This window comes from Mirounga leonina, unplaced genomic scaffold, assembly GCF_011800145.1.
Source record: "Mirounga leonina isolate KUSES-001 unplaced genomic scaffold, KU_Mleo_1.0 Mir_174, whole genome shotgun sequence".
Lineage (NCBI taxonomy): Eukaryota > Metazoa > Chordata > Mammalia > Carnivora > Phocidae > Mirounga > Mirounga leonina.
In genome coordinates, this window is record NW_023270451.1 from 83536861 (window position 1) to 83557930 (window position 21070).

Here is a 21070-nt window from a genome sequence, read left to right on the forward strand (position 1 = left end):
AGAAAGAAAGAAAGAAAGAAAGAAAGAAAGAAAGAAAGAAAGAAAGAGAGAGAGAAAGAGGGGCGCCTGGGTGGCTCAGTTGGTTAAGCGTCTGCCTTCGGCTCAGGTCATGATCCTGGAGTCCCTGGATCGAGTCCCGCATCGGGCTCCCTGCTCGGCGGGGGGTCTGCTTCCCCCTCTGCCCCCTTCCCTCTTCCCTCTCGTGCTCTCTGTCTCTCATTCTCGCTCTCTCAAATAAATAAAATCTTAAAAACAAAAAAAGAAAGAAAGAAAGAAAGAAGGAAAGAAAGTAAGAAAGAAAGGCTCTAAATGCCATCACAGGGATAACTCCGCAGACTCAGAGGGACCACCTGGTCCAGGGGGCCATGGGGGGCTTCAGGGGAAGGACCCCGGAGAACTACACTAGGAAACAGCTTGCAGAGCCCGCCTGCCTGCTTCTGCCTATGCTCATCTCCAGATTGCTAAATCATGTCTCCCTGCTTTGTTGCATTAGGGGTGAGCATTCGGCAGAGATGTGTGGCCTAATCATCGTTTTCAGACACACTGAATCAGGTCAAGCCTAAACTAGAAAGGAGTTGTAATAGAGATGAGAGAAGAGAGAGACTCTAGAACTCTAGAGATGAAACAGGCAGACCTTGGGAACTAAATGTGGGAAGTGAGCATGAGATGCAGAAAAAGGGCATTCACCCTGGTTGAGGCCCTACTGTGTGCCAGGCACTGCACATACTGTAGTATTTATGTGAGGTAGCCCTCATTAGCCCCATTTTATGGGTGAGAAATTGAGTTTCAGAGAGGTGAAGTGACTTGCCAAGGGTCACACAGCTAATAAGGGCAGGGTCAAGACACTACCCATTAACATAAAACTTTTTTTTTTTTCTGTTTAAGCAGCATAACCTAGTCTTGAAATGAAACCTTAAACAAAAGCCCAATACATAAAACAGATCTGCTCTCATGGGGCACCCGGCTGATTCAGTTTGAAGAGCATGGGGTGCATGATCTCGGGGTCATGAGTTTGAGCCCTATGTTGGGCATAGAGATTACTTAAATAAATAATAAATATACTTAAAAAAAAAACAACAAACAGATCTGCTCTGGTTAGAAAGGTATAAAGGGAAAAGCAAAACTATGGAGACAGTAAGAAAATCAGTGGTTGTCGGGGGGTAGAGGGAGGGAGGAATGACGAGGTGGAGCAAGGAGAATTTTTAAGCTAGAGAAACAGCTCTTTATGATATTATAATGGTGGATACATGTCATTGGACATTTGTCCAAACCCACAGAATGTACACCACCAAGAGTGAACCCTAATGTTGACTATGGTCTCTGAGAGATGAGGATCTGTCAGTGGAGGTTCATCATCTGTAACAAATGTCCCACTCTGGAGGAGGATGTTGATGGTGGGGAGGCTGTGCATGTGTGGGGGGCAGAAGGAAATGGGGACTCTCTGTACCTTCCTTTCAATTTTGCTATGAACATAAAACTGCTCTAAAAATAAAATCTATGTGGGGCGCCTGGGTGGCTCAGTTGGTAAAGTGACTGCCTTCGGCTCAGGTGATGATCTGGAGTCCCAGGATCGAGTCCTGCATTGGGCTCCCTGCTCGGCAGGGAGTCTGCTTCTCCCTCTGACCCTCCCCTCTCTCATGTGCTCTCTCTCTCTCATTCTCTCTGTCAAATAAAAAAATAAAAAGAAAAAAAAGAAAAAGAAAATCTATGTAAATTTTATTTATTTTTTTTTAAGAGTGGGAGAGAGGCAGAGGGAGAGAGAGAGAGAGAGAATCTTAAGCAGGCTCCATGCCCAGCATGGAGCCCAATGAGGGGCTCGATCTCATAACCCTGTCATCATGACCTGAGCTGAAATCAAGAGTCAGGTGCTTAACTGACTAAGCCACACAGGTGCCCACCCCCCCCCCCGGAAATTTTATTTTGAAAAGGATGAGGGGCCTCAAATCTCCCCAACTTCCATGCCACTCTTCCCTTTGGAAGTCCCTGATGCCACCAAGGGTCCTTCAAGGGCATGGGCGATATAAAGGCCATCATGCCCACCACAAGAGGCAACCCCTTCTGTGAAGAGGCCAAAAGCAGCCCTCTGCAGTCCACACCAGAGGTATGGTACAGCTCTTTCTTCTCACCATTCTGAATTCTGTTCCTGGGTCTCCTCCCCCAGATAGATAGCAGGAATCTATCTCCCAGAGGGTGATCTTTCCAGGTGTTAACCTCTCAGGTCATAAGGAGCTCGCATAACTAGAATGTGTTTGCCCCAGTGCTGTGAACTCTGGGGGTCTACTCAGGCCCAGACAACATCTCAGGCCAGCCACCCTGTGGGAAAAGAAAGAGTGTCTAGAGACAGACATGGCCAGGACAGCTCTGAGACCCAGACACCTTCTATAGCTCAGAAAGGAGAATGAAAGAGAAAGTTACGAGAGGCTTCCTGGCTCCATCTCCCTAGGTCGCAGGCCTTTTTTTTTAACTTTTAAAATTCCTACTTATTTCCTTGTCTCAGCAGTCAACCCAGCGTGGACCCCCAGGAGGCATTTAACAAAGGCAAACTGAGTAAAGAATTGTGAGGCCTTTAGGGAGACTCCCTCCTCATCAGCTAGGGACTCACTGAACATGGTATAACAGTTGCAATAAATGATTCACTTAACTGACAGAGCCACCCAGACATCCCAGCAATAAGTGATTCAAAAGCAAGGAGAGAGGAATGTCTCCTCCAGCCTCCTAAGCTGTGACCCAGAGGTGAGAAAGGTTTTTTTTGTTTTTTTGTTTTTTAAAGATTTTATTTATTTATTTGACAGAGAGAGACACAGCGAGAGAGGGAACACAAGCAGGGGGACTGGGAGAGGGAGAAGCAGGCTTCCCGCGGAGCAGGGAGCCCAATGCAGGGCTCGATCCCAGGACCCTGGGATCGTGACCTGAGCTGAAGGCAGATGCTTAAGGACTGAGCCACCCAGGTGCCCCGAGAAAGTTTCTGATGGGGGAAAATGGATTGAAGAAGCTCTCCTTAAATTTAGAACCGTAAGAACCCTTCAGAACCCTTCATTAGCCCTTCTGGGTCCCAAGGTAGCATTTGCTATCCTGAGGAATAATGTTTCCTCCAACCTAATCTTGTTCATCAATATCACCAGTGGGAGGCAATGGCTCAGAACATCTCAAAGAACCATCCCTCAATCACTAACTTTGAGTTCAGTTATATCCCCTCAATGTGTGTGACTAATAGGATGCAGCAGAACAGATGCCATTCTATTTTCTGGCCAAGGCCTTGTTGGCCCAGCAGTTTTTACTTCCTGCTTCTTTGGAATGGTTGTCCTCGAGCAACCGCCACACTGTGAGAAACCCACACTACATGAAGAGGCCACGTGCAGGTGCTCCAGCTCACAGCCCCATCTGAGCCCCCAGCCAAACCCAACATCACCTGTGGTCATGTGGATGCACCATCTTGGATACCCAACCCAGTCATACCTGCAGATGACTCCAATCCCAGCCACCATCTCAGATTCCTGACAGAGAAGGACCCAAGTGGGCCCCGTAAACCCACACAAATATGAGGGGTATGTTCATTTCCTAGGGCTGCCTTACCACAATACTACAAACTGTGTGCCCTAAGACAATCGAAAGTCATTCTCTCACAGTTCTAGATGCCGGAAGTCTGAAATCAAGGTGTAAGCAGGGAGGTGCTCCCTCCGAAACCTCTAGGAGAGGGTCCTTCCTTGCCTCTTCCAGCTTCTGGTAGTTCCAGGCGTTCTTTGACTTAATGGCAACATAATTCCAATCTCTGCCTCCAATGTCACATGGCCTTCTTCACTGACGTCTCCGACCAATTTCCCTCCTCTTGTGAAGACACCAGTTATACTGGATTTGGACCCACCCTAGTAAGCTCATCTTAACTTGATGACATCTGCAAACATTTTATTTTCAAATAAGGTCACATTCACAAGTACTGAGGGTTAGAACTTCAGCATGTATTTTGGGGGGACACAATTTAACCCACAACCCTTGTACACAAGGGACATAAGCTAACTATTTAAGGGACGCCAGTCTATGATTAAAAAGTGGATATGCAGGGGCGCCTGGGTGGCTCAGTCGTTAAGCGCCTGCCTTCGGCTCAGGTCATGATCCCAGGGTCCTGGGATCGAGCCCCGCATCGGGCTCCCTGCTCCACGGGAAGCCTGCTTCTCCCTCTCCCGCTCCCCCTGCTTGTGTTCCCTCTCTCGCTGTGTCTCTCTCTGTCAAATAAATAAATAAACTCTTTAAAAAAAAAAAGTGGATATGCAGGTAATTGAAATGTAATTGGCAGTTTGTTTGACTTGGTTTTAGTATAGATTTAAATTGGGTTTTGTTTTGTGTCTCTTATGGTGTATTCTTCATTAATCTCTATGTACTTTTACAAAAGTCAAGGTTTCTATTCTAAGCCTATTCTGTGTAACTCTCAAAGGCTGAGAGTCAGAATTGTATCTGTCCCTGACTAACTGTGTGATCTCAGGCAAATCAACCAGCCTCTCTGGGCATTAGGTGCGTTCATTCAACCATTTATTAGACTCCTACAATATGTTGGCAGTGGTAGGGGATCAAGAGTTCATACAGCCCAGTGTCTCATTTCACAGATCAGGCAGGTGAGCCAGTGTGGGTTAAAGGAGCTTCCAGTCATAAACCAGCTGTATTCTGATAGTATTCATCGTTAAATGATGGGTTTGGGACAAATTTTCTCAAAGGCTTTTTCCAGTCATTAAACTGATTCTGATTCTAAAACCATGAATCTATATTTTACCCATTTAAAATTAAAAAGAAATACTACATTCAATTCAGCTGATGCATTTCGAGACTCAGAAGTTGTGGCTGCCAAATTATGTCACCATAGTTTCCTTGACTTTGATGCTTATGAATTACGAAGCCAGTGAGTAGAAAGTTTCATCAAACCATCAAAAGCTAAAATGGGGGGTTTTTTTGTACTTTCAGTTTGCATAATTTTGAAGATGCTGTTTTTACTAATCCTAATAATGTCTCCATACTTTTAAAAGCCCCTAGAATACCTCATCGTGGCAAAGCTGAATCACAGGGCTCATCTACCAAGAGCTCAGCCTTGCAAAGGCACTCATTGCCTGATTTAATAGAAAAAAATTAATTTGAGACTAACATGCAAGAAAAAAAGCGAGTATACATTGTACGTACATGATATATGATATATACACATATCTATACATTATATATACATATGTATATATCACATACTCATATATCATTTTCTCTTTTTTTTAAAGATTATTTATTTATTTATTTATTTGACAGAGAGAGACACAGCGAGAGAGGGAACACAAGCAGGGGGAGTGGGAGAGGGAGAAGCAGGCTTCCTGCTGAGCAGGGAGCCCAATGTGGGGCTCAATCCCAGGACCCTGGAATCATGACCTGAGCCAAAGGCAGACGCTTAACGACTGAGCCACCCAGGCGCCCCTCATACATCATTTTCTTTGAAAATAGGAAGCGATCTCAAATGTTGTATGGATAGGTGTTGGAACTGTTTGTTTGAGATTATTGGATTCATCCTCCAATTATGCCTAGTGCCAGAGTACCAGACTTAATGATCTGCAGGAATATTTATACGAAAGGATTGCTTTTGGAATTGAAAGGCACGTCATACAGAATATAAGTTAATGGTGACACCAAGCATGTGCTGGGTAAAAAGATGTTTTAATGATGTATCAGGAGAAAAATCTGGGTAAGTGGGATTAAGATACAGTTTTAGACTGTATGTTCTGCCAGCATCGCAAAACCTGAGAATATGAATCAGAATTAAAGAGTCATAAAATGAGGAAGTTGTTTGCTACCTAGTCAGAGCACGGTAGCAATCACGGTCGGCTCCAGATGTTGAAAGCCTGTCAGAATCACGCAGGGACCATTTCTTTGTTCCTGGGCACTCCTGGGCTCCTTCCCCCCTGTTCCCAAATCCTTGTTAAGTGCATTTTTATAGCACTTGACGCACGCATGGTCCTTATTAGTTTATAGTTCGTGTACCTGTCCAGGCTGTGAGCATCTGTGGGAGATAAATTATGTCTTAACCGTCTTGTGTACCCAGGGTCTCCCCGTGCCTTGGGTACAGAAGGTGATCAAGGAGCCATCTTTCTCCAGTCCCTCCACTGACAGCAGCAAAGAGGCTGGGGGTGACGCAGCCATGAAGAGGAAGCTCAAATAATGTGCATTTGGAACAGAACAGAGTTTTCCTTCCAGGGAGCTCCGGGTAACTGTTAACAAACCTGCTGTTCATTCGTACCTGTCCCCATCCGTCCCTGTCTCGGCTGGCGTGGTGACTTCTAGCCTCTGGACTGTTGGGGGAGGGCCTCCTGCCCCCCAAGGGCGGCTGTGTCCCCGAAGCACCTGCCGCGGACTCAGACGCAAACAGAGCCGCGCTCCCAAAGGTCCTCCCTCTCCCCCGCTGCCACCGAGTCCGGAGCGAGACTCAGACGGGGCGGCGATGAAGGAGAGGGAAGTTGTCTCGGACAGACAGTTTTGGAAGCAGGGATCGTACGTACCGCGCCTGGGCTGGGGCGCACCCTTGCCAAGGGCCTTTCCGCCCTGAACGGAGGGTCCCCCCCCCTCCCCGCCCCGGCTTTGCCCGGGCTTCGCGGGATCTCCGCCGGATCTCCTAGCCCCGCGGCCGCTCCCGGGGACCCACACAGGACAGCGGGTCGGGCCCGGGTCCGAGATCAGGGACCGCGACCGTCTGGGCTCTGGTTCCCGGGCGCGCGCTCAGCGGCGCGGGGCCCAGGGGGCTCCCGCCTCGCCCGCTGCGCGGCGCTCGGGAGGAGGAGCTGGGATTCGCGGCGTGGAGCTCGCGGGTAGGCCCCGCCCTTTCCTGGTGCCCTTTGCTCGCGAGCAAACGGGAGCCTGGCTCTGCCCTGCACACCAGTTCGGGTGGGACAAGATGCAGTCTCGCGGACACTTTCTTCTCTCCTCCGAGGTTCCTTTCCCACCGCTTTATATCAAAGGCAGCTAGTGAGGGCCCAAGGGCGAGCCGCGGCTCCCGCCGTTTGCCTGGCACCTTCCACATGAGCAGTTCCTTCCATCTTCCCGGGACAGGTCGGCTTCACTCCCGCCAAAAATGAAAAGGGTGACAAGAAGGGGCAACGCTCCGAGGTTGGCAGCGACCTGGGCCCGGCCGGGTCCTTGGACAGAGGAGTCGCAGAGAGAGCTAACCGGGGCTGGGTGCTGGGTGCCACGTGGAGTAGGCCCTTTCAGATCCTAGTATTTACACGCCACCCCCACAACAGCCTTCTGAGGAGGGCGGGATTCCCATTTCACAGATGGGAGAATGGCGGCCCAGAGCCTTCAATCGCCGTCCCAGGCTCATGCCCCTGGCCCCGCCTGGCTGTCTACACCAATCATCTTTCTCATGGTTCATCACTACTCTTCATTCTCCTGTGCTCATTCTGGTCTCTTGCTTATGACAAAGTGTCACCGATTTCAAGGAATAGAGAATTCGGGTTGGGGTTTGTCTGACAAGCTTACTGGGTCAGAGTAAGTACATTGGGGCAGTTCTCAAAGTGTCGTCTGTGGAGCGGGGTCCAAAATGTCACCATCTGCCCAGGGAAAAATATAAAAACTGACCACCTAAAAAGTTTTAAGGCAGGGTTTTTCAACCTTGGCACTGCTGATATTTTGAGCCTAATTATTCCTTAGCATGGGTGTGGGTGGGGGCTGTCCTGGGCGCTGCAGGACATGGAACAGCCTCCCTGGCCTCTGCCCACCAGTCGCCAGGAACACCCCCTCCCCAGCCGGGACAGCCGAATCGGTCTCCAGACATTGCTAAATGTCCCCTGGGCGGGGCGGGGGGAGGGGGCAAAATCATCCCCTCCCTCAGTAGAGAACGCCTTTTTAAAATTGCCCGAGGGATTTTATGTCTTTTCAATCAAATAATAAAAATATTGGACCCTGAATTTTGTATGTCTTCCTGGTTTTTTAATTTCATTTTTCCAGTAATTCATTTTTATTGATTTTATTAAAGTATCAGTCTGCAAGACATTGGGGAAATAAAAAGCAAAACAAAACTGGTCTTTCCCCATGGATGGCTGGAGAAGGAAGCCCTGTCTCGGGGGGGGGGAATATAACGGACAGCCTTGTGAGAGGCCATTGGGAGGACACAGGAACTATCCCACCGGAATCCTGTCCGATGCTCACCAGTGGCTGTGATGTGTGGCCCTGAACAGAGCCTTTTCTTTTTTTAAGATTTTTATTGGGATGCCTGGGTGGCTCAGTCCTTAAGCATCTGCCTTCGGCTCAGGTCATGATCCCAGGGTCCTGGGATCGAGCCCCACATCGGGCTCCCTGCTCGGCGGGAAGCCTGCTTCTCCCTCTCCCACTTGCCCTGCTTGTGTTTCCTCTCTCACTGTGTCTCTCTCTGTCAAATTAAAAAAAAAAAAGTATTTATTTATTTGAGAGAGAGAGAGCAAGCACAAGCAGGGGTAGAGGCAGAGGGAGAGGCAGAGGGAGAGGGAGAAGAAGCTGAGCAGGGAGCCCCACTCAGGGCCCAATCCCAGGACTCTAGGGTCCTGACCTGAGCCAAAGGCAGATGCTTAAGCGACTGAGCCACCCAGGCGCCCCTGAACAGAGCCTTTTAATATTTAATTTTTTTTTAAGATTTTATTTATTTAATTGAGAGAGAGAATGAGAGAGAGAGAGCATGAGAGGGAGGAGGGTCAGAGGAAGAAGCAGACTCCCCGCCAAGCAGGGAGCCTGATGCGGGACTCGATCCCAGGACTCCAGGATCATGACCTGAGCCGAAGGCAGTCGCTCAACCAACTGAGCCACCCAGGCGCCCCAATATTTAATTTTTTTTAACATGTGGCAAAGACACCACGATACACCTCCCCTTACGGTTACCAGTGTCTCATCTTACACCCCCTACAAGATCTTCCTAGTCTGGGCAGACAGACAGACATTCCTATGTCCTCTTTCTCTCCCTCCGACGATAGACTGTCAAGTGGTGGCAGGTCCGGTGGTACCACAGTGCACACCCTGCCCCCCACGCGCGCAGGAAATCATCTTGATGGAAGACTCTGCAACTAGATTACTTTCAGGCTCTTGGCAAGACTGTTTTTATTGTCGGTGTCATCAACTTCAGGTCTGTATGCTAATATATCTTTTTCTGATTGCAAAAGAAATATATGCATATTATAAAATTGGAGTATCCTAGAAATCTATAACTCTAAATGTGAAAATACCTATAATCTCACTCTGCCCTGCTCCTCATGATGATCACTGTGGTTAGATAATCTTCCAGAGGGGTGTGTGTGTGTGTGTTTAACCATAAATCTGTGTATGTATGTGTGTGTGTGTGTGTGTATTTAAACAAATGGAATCATACTGTGCATTCTGTTCTACAACAATTGTCCTTGGATAGTAAGGTTACATAGAAAAATGCCAGACAAAGGTTCTGATACTAGAACAAGAACAATTTAAAATAATCTATTTGTAAAGCAAAGAACTCCTGAGAATACATCTCACCAGATTTCAGAGATGTGAAAATTCGCTGATGTGTAGCCATATGATTGTATGTTTATTTCCTTAAAGTTCACCCAAAAGGATTGTTCTCATGCAGTATTTATTAAAATGTATGTTTTCTGTCTAACATTATTGAACAAAACAAATATTTCCCTGGACCAGCCTAACCATCTTATTAACTGTAAATTGCATTATCTGAAATGCAATCAATATTCTTCTGGTATACAGTGCTCCTAACATATAATTCTAAACCACATTAGTAGAGGGAGAAGCCTGCAGAAGATTTAACAGGCTTTGTCTTGTCTAGCTATTGTTCAGATTTCTTCATCCAAACCCTGCAGTCTGAACTGAGCATTAATTATTACCGAGAGCAGGGAAAATGTCATTTTAAAAAAAAACAACCATTGACAATCGTAGGTCAAGAAATGGCACTTTCAGGTTTGGATACCCAGATCAAACGTTCCTTCCAAGAACATGCTTTGAGCGTGTTTTATACTCCAAGTTCTGAGCTGGGGGCTGTGGGTGACACGAAGATGGTAAGGATGAAGTCCCTGTCTTTGCAGAGATTTCTTAGGACATGGTTTCTCTCTTTAAGAAAGAGTATACTGGGGATGCCTGGGTGGCTCAGTCGGTTAAGCGTCTGCCTTCAGCTCAGGTCATGATCCCAGAGTCCTGGGATCGAGTCCCACATCGGGCTCCCTGCTCCGCGGGGAGCCTGCTTCTCCCTCTGCCTCTGCCTCTCTCTCTATCTCTCATGAATAAAAAAAAAAAAAAAGAAAGAGTATACTGTAAAACATTCTACTTCTTGGTGATTTAAGCTCATGTACTAGATATCAAGTAAACATTTTTGCTGCATAGGTACATATTAAAACCCCCTTCTTGGGGCGCCTGGGTGGCTCAATCAGTTAAACGTCTGACTCTTGATTTCTGCTCAGGTCATGATATCAGGGTCATGGGATGGAGCCCCACATCTGACTCTGCACTGGGTGTGGAGTATGCTTGGGATTCTCTCTTCTCTCTCCCTCTGCCCCTGTCCCCACCCTGCTTATGCTCTCTCTCTCAAAAAAAAAAAAAAAAACCACAAAAACTTCTCAGTGCAGGCATCTCTCATCTCCTGCAGAATAAAATTTTTTAAAGTTTCCTTAAACTGAATTTCCACTAAATGAATCCTTCCATTATAAAGTCAGACGGGCTTTCCAAAAACAAAACCAAACCAAAAGCACTGTCTTGAAATGCAAGGGAAGGATCACTTAAAAAGCAGGCATCTAAAAATTGCAATACTGAAAATGCCTGCTTAAGAGTGTATAGCACTGGGGCGCCTGGGTGGCTCAGTCATTAAGCGTCTGCCTTCGGCTCAAAGGTCATGATCCCAGGGTCCTGGGATCGAGCCCCGCATCGGGCTCCCTGCTCCGCGGGAAGCCTGCTTCTCCCTCTCCCACTCCTTCTGCTTGTGTTCCCTCTCTTGCTGTCTCTCTCTCTCTGTCAAATAAATAAATAAAATCTTTAAAAAAAAAAAAAAGTGTATAGCACTGAGCAAGCACTTGATACATTTTCATTGTTAAATTAACATATTAATGATACTAATATTGGCCATGTTTTTCAAATTCCCCTTTGTCCCTAAAGGGCTTATCCGCTTCCTAAGTCTGACTCGGAAAATGGCAACACAACCATCACTGAAAAAGGAAACATACCCAGAGACCCTGACAACAACCGTGGGTCTGGTTCACATCCAGTCCCCCTGTGAATATTGCAGTTACTGGAGCTTTAGGATTTGGTGAAGTTCTATTTTACCCTCAAACCTCCATATCTAGCTGCGTCTCTAAAGCAATTTTTTATAGGTTTCGCTTTAATATGCTTCTAGAATTTACTTTTGTCTTACCAATGTATTCGGTAAAGAGGTAAGTGGATAATTGATTAGTTGCCTAAGACTTCGGAATTCTAATATCCAAGCCTCAGTATGAGGGGTCTGATTTCTAAAAACACAGCTTTCTCCTTACTGACGTGGTGAATCTGCCCCCAACAAACATTACCACTGCTCTCCCTGAAGAGGCAACTCCAAGGCGTCCTGAGTTTTCGCTCATGGTTATCACCATCAGGTGATTAGAGATGCCATAATTGCATGGTCTGATAGTAAATCCCCCCTTACATGTACAGATACATTTAAAAATACTGAAAGTCCTGGATTTAAGATGACACACTTTTTAAACAAATTAATACTAACTCCATAATACATAAACAAACCTTTCTACTACTTCTTTTCCCATAGTAGCTTTTATGCTCTCTCCACTCTTATCCCAGACCTTTATTTATAAGGTCACATTTAGGGGCGCGTGGGGGGCTCAGTCAGTTAAGTGTCCGATTCTTGATTTCGGCTCAGGTCATGATCTCCGGGTCGTGAGATGGAGCCCTGTGTTGGGCCCCATGCTCAGTGCAGAGTCTGCTGGAGATTCTCTTTCTGTCTCTCTCTCTGCCCCTCCCCCCTCTCTAAATACAACAAAATAAAAAAATAAAAAATAAAGGGTCACCTTTATAATTCACCCACACTCTATTTGTGATGTCAGTTCCCAGCGGGCAACACTGGCCTATGTTCTTTCCAATTCAGGTTGGTGTCTGGTGTCTGTCTGTCTGTCTCTCTCCCCTGTCTCTTCTCCATCTAAGAATCCATTCTGCATCCAGCTCCAGAGGCCAGTGGTTGCCCAGCGTTTCTCCAGCTTTCTCTGTTTTTTTTTCTCCACTCAAATTTTGTAGCCAAAAGCCTGTGTCCACTGGACACATCAGAGTCTGTGGGAAAAAAAAATCCTGAGTTCTACTAGTCACTAAAAGAAGAAAATCACTTAAACTACTCTGTATAATTTGCCATAATATTCAAGTTTACAGGCTTTAGGTTATAAAGCTTCCCTTAGCAAGAGATGTCTACAGAAATCCTGAGCTGCTCAGCTGACCCCATCGTCACACGAAACCCCAACCACACACACACAAACATTCACTCAACTTACAAGGTGTCAGGCCTACAGAATTTCAAATGACGTCAGCCACCACCTACTACAGTTTTATGGGCTGGCAACATCTGGAGATGAAGAGCCCGAAGTGTTTTAACAGCAGCCAGCAGTCTGGTACTACAATTTCCTGCAAGGATATCACCCCACAGGTAAAGTCTCCTCTGTAATTGTCAGGGATTAGTCTCCCAGCAAGTACTAGATCCTCCTTCCAGAACTTTCCTGGTACACCTGACACTATCAGTTACCACCAAGGTCTACATATGATGATTTTTTAAAAAGAAGAGAGATAGGAAGTGAATCATCATAAGGTTGGTTTGGTGGGGAGGAAAGATGGGAGTTCGAGTTCTAGCTTTGGGATATTATTATGGGTTGGAAAAAGATATCTTGAAGTCCTAACCCCCAATACTCCTCTGGAACTAGGATTTTTGCAGATGTGACTCGTTAAGATGAGATCAGACTGGAGTAGAGTGGGCCCTTCGTCCAATGACTGGCGTCCTTACAAGAAGAGGGAAGACCACCATGTGAAGACGGACACACAAGGGAATGTCATGATGACTGGAGGAGGAAGAGATTGGAGGGATGTGTCTGCAAGGCAAGGGACACTAAGGGTTTCCAGCCACAGCAGAAACAGGAAGAGGCAAGGAAGGATTCTACCCAGAGTCTCAAAGAGAACTTGACCCTGGTGACACCTTGATTTTGGACTTCCAGGCTCCAGAAGGGTCCAACAATCAAGTTCTATGGTTCTCGGCACCCAGCTGATGGTACTTTGTTCAATCAGCCCAAGGAGACTGATCCACATGTAGAAGGCAGGTGACATTGGACGAGAATCCTCATCTTGCCGAAGGTTTTTGTTACTGTACAAAACAGCCTAGGAGGCAGGTACCACAGGACTGTAAGGAGCCCTTTGTGTAAAATAACTACAAAACTCTGGTTATAGTTCATGTCTGTTCAATTCTATTCTACAAGTGGCTCAGAAAGAGCTGGGTGGTGATGACCTAGCATTCAGCATTTGGGTTTCACCCTCGGGACAGGTGTGGTCACATTCTGAGAACAGCAACAAATCAAGAGTGCCAATTCCTCACATGGATGTGGAAAAACCCCGACCTGGGAGGGGGTCTGGCCACCTGGCTCACAGCGTGTCCTAAGTACAGCCGGGTGCCTGAGCTACATCCCTGGGAAGAAATTCTGAAACCAGCACTTACTTTACTTCTCAAAATGGCAGACCAAATGAGGACAAGTTTTGTTCAAGACAACAAAAAAGCCAGTCTATCTATGGTGTCCCAAAGGTGAGGTGACCTTTACCACTTTCTCGAAGGTCTAGGTGTCTATTTACACCAGCTGTGTTGGCCTTGAGATTTTTGCCTCCATCTTTCTTTCTTTCTTTTTTTTTTTTTAGATTTTATTTATTTATTTGACAGAGAGAGAGACTGCAAGAGAGGGAACACAAGCAGGGGGAGTGGAAGAGGGAGAAGCAGGCTTCCCGCAGAGCAAGGAGCCCGATGTGGGGTTCCATCCCAGGACCCCGAGATCATGACCTGAGCTGAAGGCAGGGAGACACAGCTGATTGAGCCACCCAAGGGCCCCTCCATCTTTCTTTAATTGTTTTAAATTTCACAAGGGATTTGTAAATATATTCTCCATTTAAAAGTTTCAAATGATGGGGCGTCTGGGTGGCTCAGTCGTTAGGCGTCTGCCTTCGGCTTGGGTCATGGTCCCAGGGTCCTGGGATGGAGCCCTGCGTCGGGCTCCCCGCTCGGTGAGCCTGCTTCTCCCTCTCCTACTCCCCCTGCTTGTGTTCCCTCTCTCGCTGTCAATCTCTCTCTGCCAAATAAAAAATAAATAAAATCTTCGGGAAAAAAAAAAAAAGATTCAAATGATACTAGAGTAGGTAGGGGAAAAGGGGACAATCCCCTCCCCTCACCCCATCCCCATCTTCCTCCTCAGAGGTGGCCACTGTTAGCAACAGGCCTGGCCTAGTTGAGCGCTTTTCCTGTGCATTTGCACAACGCACGTGTTTGTAAGCATGCAGAGAGCATGTAAGATGTCACTCTCTTTCTAAACCCACGCCTCCAAAAGCCTATAGGTTGTCCTTTCCCCAGACCCAGCCTACATATTCAATCTGAACTTTATCACAGCGTGACATCTTCACATGGTGCTCTTAGAATGTGGAGCTGTTATGATTTAGGTTGGGGATGCAATAGAAACTCCTTGTAAATACCCTTTAAAAGCAATTTTCATTTAACTTTAGGACAATGTCATCACACAACTATGTACAATATAATGCAGGTCGTAGGACAAATGGAAACAGATGTTGTGGAGAAAAGGAGAGCCGGACCTCTGGAGCTGAGAGCAATGAAGTCCATGTCTGCCATGAGAGAAAAGTTCAAGATGCTCATGAATGTGGTTTAGCATTTCCATCATGTCTACAAGTTCAGCCACTAGGGGTAAAAGTTTCCAAACTGAGTATGGACTTTAGGAAGATTCTATAAGCAACAGTGGAACCTGCCACCCAAATTGTTCCCTTCCTCACCTTTGGTGGCAGGGCCTCCTTTGCCTGTTCTGGGCTTGCAAGCCCAGAGTCCTTTTTATTTATTTGTTTATTTTAAAGTAGGCTTCATGCCCACCATGGGGCTTGAACTCATGACCCTGAGCTTCAGAGTCGAATGTTCCACCAACTGAGGCAACCAGGCATCACCTCTAGGATTCTTTTTATATCCTCTTCCCTTCACTCTCTGCAGGCAGCCCATCACCTCTGCCCTTTCTGAATGTGTGTTGGCTTTGACCTTCCCCAGAGCTGCAGTGGGGCCTTCGCGGCCTCTCCTCTGGGTCATGCCTGCCATCTCCTGACCAGACTCCCTGGCTCGGACTTCCCTGCTCTAAGCAGTCTGGCACCCTGGTACCCTTGAAAATGCCCAGGCCCAAATCTTCTTTGTCATGCTATAGGAGGTGATGTGGGCTGGGCACTTTTCGGGGGTAAAGATTTGAGGTTTCAACTAGTTCTCATAGGAAAAATGTGGCCATGCCTTCAGGTGCTCGGTGGGCCACCTCCTCATGGGCTGGCTGACTCTCCATCAGTGCATCCCTGGGAACTGTATGTAATGAGAGTAAGCCCAGTTTTATGGGGAAGGAGATTCATAATTTTCCACTGCATTTTCGAGGGCATTCTTGACCCCACAAAGAAAAGGCATAAGAACCTTTAAATATTAGAATCTCTTCTGAATTTCAACATTGGTCAGAGGTCAGATTTAAATTGGTTACTCATTCATTCATCCATTAAAATAAAGGTGACAGGTGGGGGGCTGGTGCCTGGCTGACTCAGTCAGTAGAGCATGAGACTCTTGACCTCAAGGTTGTAAGTTTGAGCCCCACGTTGGGTGTACAGATTACTGTAAAACAATCTTTAAAAAATAATTTAAAAAATAAAGGCAACAGGGCCATAAACTGTCCTTCAGCAGGATCAATCCTTCGTCAAGGTAGATCATAAGATGAGAATGGACCTGGACAGCCAAGGCTTCTTGGGGAAATGCTGGGGTTGACCTATGGTTCCTGGTTATGACCTTGGCTTTTTATTATCAGGTTGTTTTCAATTTGCTTGATTTTTCCTCACAACACTTACTACCATGTAACATGCTATGTCTTGTAGTTACTTACTTTTCTTTTTTGTTTGTCTCCCTCCACTGGGCTATAAATTCCATGAGAGTAGTAGGCACTCAATCCATTTCTGTTGAATGAATGAATGATGCATTCTCCCACCATCCAGTGGCACTCTCCACATCACCTGTAACTTTATCTCAGTCTCTGCCCACATCTCAATTCATCCAGACTCACTGAGCCCTCATTTCCAATTGCCTCAAATCTGCCCCTTCCTCCTCTTGGTCAGTGCTAGCTACCACCACCATTTTGCCCAGTGACCCATGAATTAGCCTCCTAAATCGTCTCCCTGCCTTAGCTCTTCCCTTGGTACATCCTACCTTGCCACCTCCTGTTAATTCCTAAAAATATCACTTAGATAATGAGTCTCCCCAAGCCAAAAAAAAAGGGGGGGGGGGAAGCAACCACAATGGCTCTAAAAAACAAGATTATAACTTCCTCTTTGTACCTCTGGTTTTTTTCTAATTTTTCCACATTAAAGGTATTCTCTTTTCATTCTAAAAGGTTATTGACGATAAACCCCCAAAATGGTTTTCTCGTGCCTACACGAAGGTTCTCCACGGTGTGGCCACCGCAGTCCAGATACCCTCAGCTGCCCTACCTGCCCCTCTGAATGGTTTCTACCCTTCTACGCACCGACGAAGCTAAACTCTGACCTGCATTTTAGGGACAGAGTCTCCCTCAGATCTCATGAAAGGAAACCAAATGGGTCAGGATGATTCCAAGGCATGAGGGGCTAGAGACTTAGTCAGATGGAAGCCATATGTTGAAGACACACATCTGACCAAGCGAGAATCCCCCAAGGCAAACACTTGAGGTCTCAGTTGCATTACTCACTCCCGCGTTCTGAAATTCCTTCCTCTCACTCCATTATCCTTAATTTGAATTTGGAGTGTTGCACTGATTTTTTCTCATTGCTTACTTTTTTAATGCTAGCATGGTCATTGTGCTTTACTATTCAATAAACCATAAGAAATCTAAAATGCAAGCCTTCCTCTGAGGATAAATGAAATTGATTTTTTAAATCCATTTGGATTCACCAGAAACAACTGCCTTTTAACACTCATGTGAACTCCTACCTAATTATTTTTAGGGCTTTGGGCTAGAAAGCAAATTGCATTATGTTCTTCTAAAAGTATATACTTACAGAACCATCTGTAATCCCTTCAAAGCAATCTTTGCAAGTCACTACTGGAATACATATTGTTATAAATTCTATTAGATCATAGAATTACAGGGCTGGAAGTGATCTAGAGAACTGACAGATCCCCAATGTCTTCAAAACCACATCTTCACTGGGCCAGGAAATAAAGGACCAAATGTGCATGTTCCAAAATTCTTCCTGCTTCCACCTCCCTAAGCGGTAAAAATACTTTCATGGAGAATGAGACCAAATCCATAAGCATTTAAATTTAAAAAGGGAATGCGGGAAGACTTGTGCTGTGCTAAGACCCATGATGACTTCCCTTACCATGCCCATCTGCAGGAATCAAGTGCAAATACTCAGAGGCCAGCCCCATCCTTTCCAGTCCAACCTTGTCACTAGCTTATCAGAGGCGGGAGCCACCAGGAGCCAACTCCAGTCAACTGAGTTGACCCCCACCCGAGTTCCCACAACAGAAGCTAGCTGTTAACCCTATAAATATTATTGACCCCAGTGCTGGGGTTATCATTAACCTAGGGAATCAAGAGCTACTGGCGATTGTCTGGCAAATGGATGAGGACACTTCTCCTTCTTCCTGAGATTACATGAAGGCCACTTGGCAGGTGAGACCCGCTCCAAATGAAGGTCCTTCACCCGATATACTGGTTACTACCACTCCCTTCAAGGTCAGAGGCCAAGTGCCCCTGACTCTCGATGCACTCAGGGCACAGAGATGGCCGAGCTGACATCTAAGCCACTCTCTGCCACCGAGTTTTGGGGACGGCGCTACCCCAGAGGGCAAGTGGGAGGGATGGTTCAGCCAAGCCATCCACCCCGCCAGCCTCCATGGGACCACCCAGTGTTTGATTTACAGACCTGGAAATCAGACAATGCCCCAGGCTTCTGTGATAATGCATTCTGTTGTTCTAGGCAGTGGTCACACAGGCATGCTCACTATAAAAATTCCACCTTATATCTTTCTTTTTTTTCTTTTTTTTTTTAAAGATTTTATTTATTTATTTGAGAGAGAGAGAGAGCACATGAGAAGGGGGAGGGTCAGAGGGAGAGGCAGACTCCCCGCTGAGCAGGGAGCCCAATGCAGGACTCCATCGCGGGACTCCAGGATCGTGACCTGAGCCGAAGGCAGTCGCTCAACTAACTGAGCCACCCAGGCGCCCCCCACCTTATATCTTTCTTATACTTCAATTTAAACGTTTATTTAAAATATCAAGCAATGTTGAGGCGCCTGGGTGGCTCAGTCGTTAAGCATCTGCCTTCGGCTCAGGTCATGATCCCAGGGTCCTGGGATCGAGCCCCACATCGGGCTCCCTGCTCAGCGGGGAGCCTGCTTCTCCCTCTCCCTCTGCTTGCTGCTTCTCCTATTTGTGCTCTCTCTCTCTCTCTCTCTCTAATAAATAAATAAAAATAAGTAAAATAAAATATCAAGCAATGCGGTTTACTTTTTGGTTATAGTTAGCATTATGGGAAAAGATACTATGTGAGCTGGAAGACAACTTGAGAGCACCTAGTACAGCATTTACCAAAGTGTGTTCCATGGAACCCTGGGCCCGAGAGATGTTCTGCCAAGAAGAAATGGATTATGGGTCCAATAAACTCGATAAATGCCGCAAACTCTTTATCTTAGGAGTTCACAATATTGGCTCCAAACCAAGTTCACTGGCCTCCACACCCCATAATATTCCCTGCATCAGTATCACCACCAATGGCACAAGCCAGAAACTGGGGAACTGTTTCCAACTTCTTTCCCTCACTTCTTGCAATTACATCTCCAGACTTGTTCTCAGACCTGTCCACTTTTGCCCCGTTTTCACCCCCATCACCCAACATCGCCAGCATCTCTCCTCTAAAATATTGCAGGCCTCCTAACGGTTCTGCCTGTTCTCTACAAAGCAGCTGGAAGGGTCTCTGCAAAGACATAAACATCACTCCTCCAGTTAAAATTCTCAGTAGCTTTTTGTCTCCCCTAGGATAAAGTCCAAAATCCCCCCCAAAGGCTTTCACGTTCTGCAACGATCTAGCTTCCGGCCTGACTTTCTCTGATTTCTCCAGCATTCCACGTCCTCTCACTTAGCATTTATTTGCTTTTTTCTCTGCCACCCCCACCCTTAACCTGGGCAGCCCACCACCCCTGAGGGCTCCCGTGCCCAGCACTCCTGACTTCCCCTTTACAGTTCCCCTGGAATTGGCCATGGTTTGCTTTTCTGCACAGGCATGAACTCCACAGGGCGGCGGTGTCCCTGGCTTAGGAGGCGCCCAATAAATGCTTCTGGATAACTAGTAATATTAGAGGTAAAATAAAATGTAAAAACTCTTTTACACCTTATGTAACTCAGAATTTCCAAAACAAGTTTGCCCACACAGTTCCTTCTCATTGAGGCTTGCCAAACTTGTGCTTCTCAGAATATTCGGGGGGCAGTGGGGAAGCAGATCCAGCCCAAGTCTCTCTCATTTTACAGAAGATTCTGAGACCCAGACTGGTGGAAAGAGCTACCCAGAGTCATTCAGCATGTTAGTTCTTGAAGGAGTGCAGTTTGTTCTCAGAAAATCACCTATAGCATAGTAAAATTTCACTATTTTTACCCTACCTGGAGAGGTTTTAAAGCTAAGAAACCTCACAGAAATTAGGAATCCTAATTAAGATAAGAGGGAACAGCCAGGCAAGGAAGATGGGAAGTTGGTTTTTCATCACTTACACTGAAATAAAATTAAAGAGTTGATGAAATTAAGAGTGAAACCTAGAAGGAAACGTAGGTGAATATTTAACTGAATTATCAACAAGAACTTTAAACTTAAAAGCAGTGGAAGAAACCAGATAGGAAAAGATGTGACAACTAAAAATTAATCTGAACTGTCTCATTCCTACGTGTGGCCCACCTGGCAGATACGATACTTTTTTCTCTAGCCGTATGAACGTGACCAGCCATATAGTTAACACGTGAACAACTCGGGTTAGAGGCATCAATCCCCCCCTACACCACCATGCACCCTGTCCAAAGTCTGCATATAAATTTTTTTTTAGATTTATTTATTTATTTGAGAGAGAGCGCGCGCGCATGAGTGGGATGGGCAGAGGGAGAGGGAGAGAGAATCCAAAGCAGACTCTATGATGAGCATGGAGCCTGACGGTGGGGAGGGGGGGCTCAATCTCACGAGCCCACGATCATGACCAGAGCCGAAAGCAACAGTAGGATGCCCAACCGACTGAGTCACCCATGCGCCCCCGCATATAACTTTTGACTCCCCCAAAACTTAATAGCCTACTGTTGACCAGAAGCCTTACTGATAACAACAGTTGATTAACATTTATTTTGTACATTACATGTATTATATATTGTATTCTTACAATCAAATAAGCTAGAGGAAAAAAACAGTAAGAAAACCATCAGGGAAGGAAAATACATTTACAGTACTGTATTATAAAAAAGATCTATCTGTAAGTGGACCTGTGCAGTTCAAACCTGTGTTATTCAACGGTCAACTGTATTCAACTGGATAACTTTAAAGAGAAAAGGAAGTATCGTTAGCATAAGTCCAGGAAAATAGAAAAGCATAGCAGGAAAGGAAAAGAAGACACAGATGTAAAGTTGGTCAGTTATTAAAATTAAAACTCTGGAGAATCAAACTCAGGGGTCATTAATGAACAAATTCAAATGAATCTTTTTTGAGTATGCGTGACGTGTGCCTGGCATCAGATGATGTGCCTTTGAGCCCTGCAGTAACCTTTGAGGGAGAGAAAGATGTATGGGGTACGAAGTAGCATTTTGACACA

At 46.1% G+C, this 21070-nt stretch overlaps 1 pseudogene; it reads left to right on the plus strand.

Annotated features, from left to right (window-relative positions):
• Positions 1-2011: 2011 nt before the first annotated feature.
• Positions 2012-21070, plus strand: part of LOC118020593 — a 50845-nt pseudogene continuing 31786 nt past the window's right edge.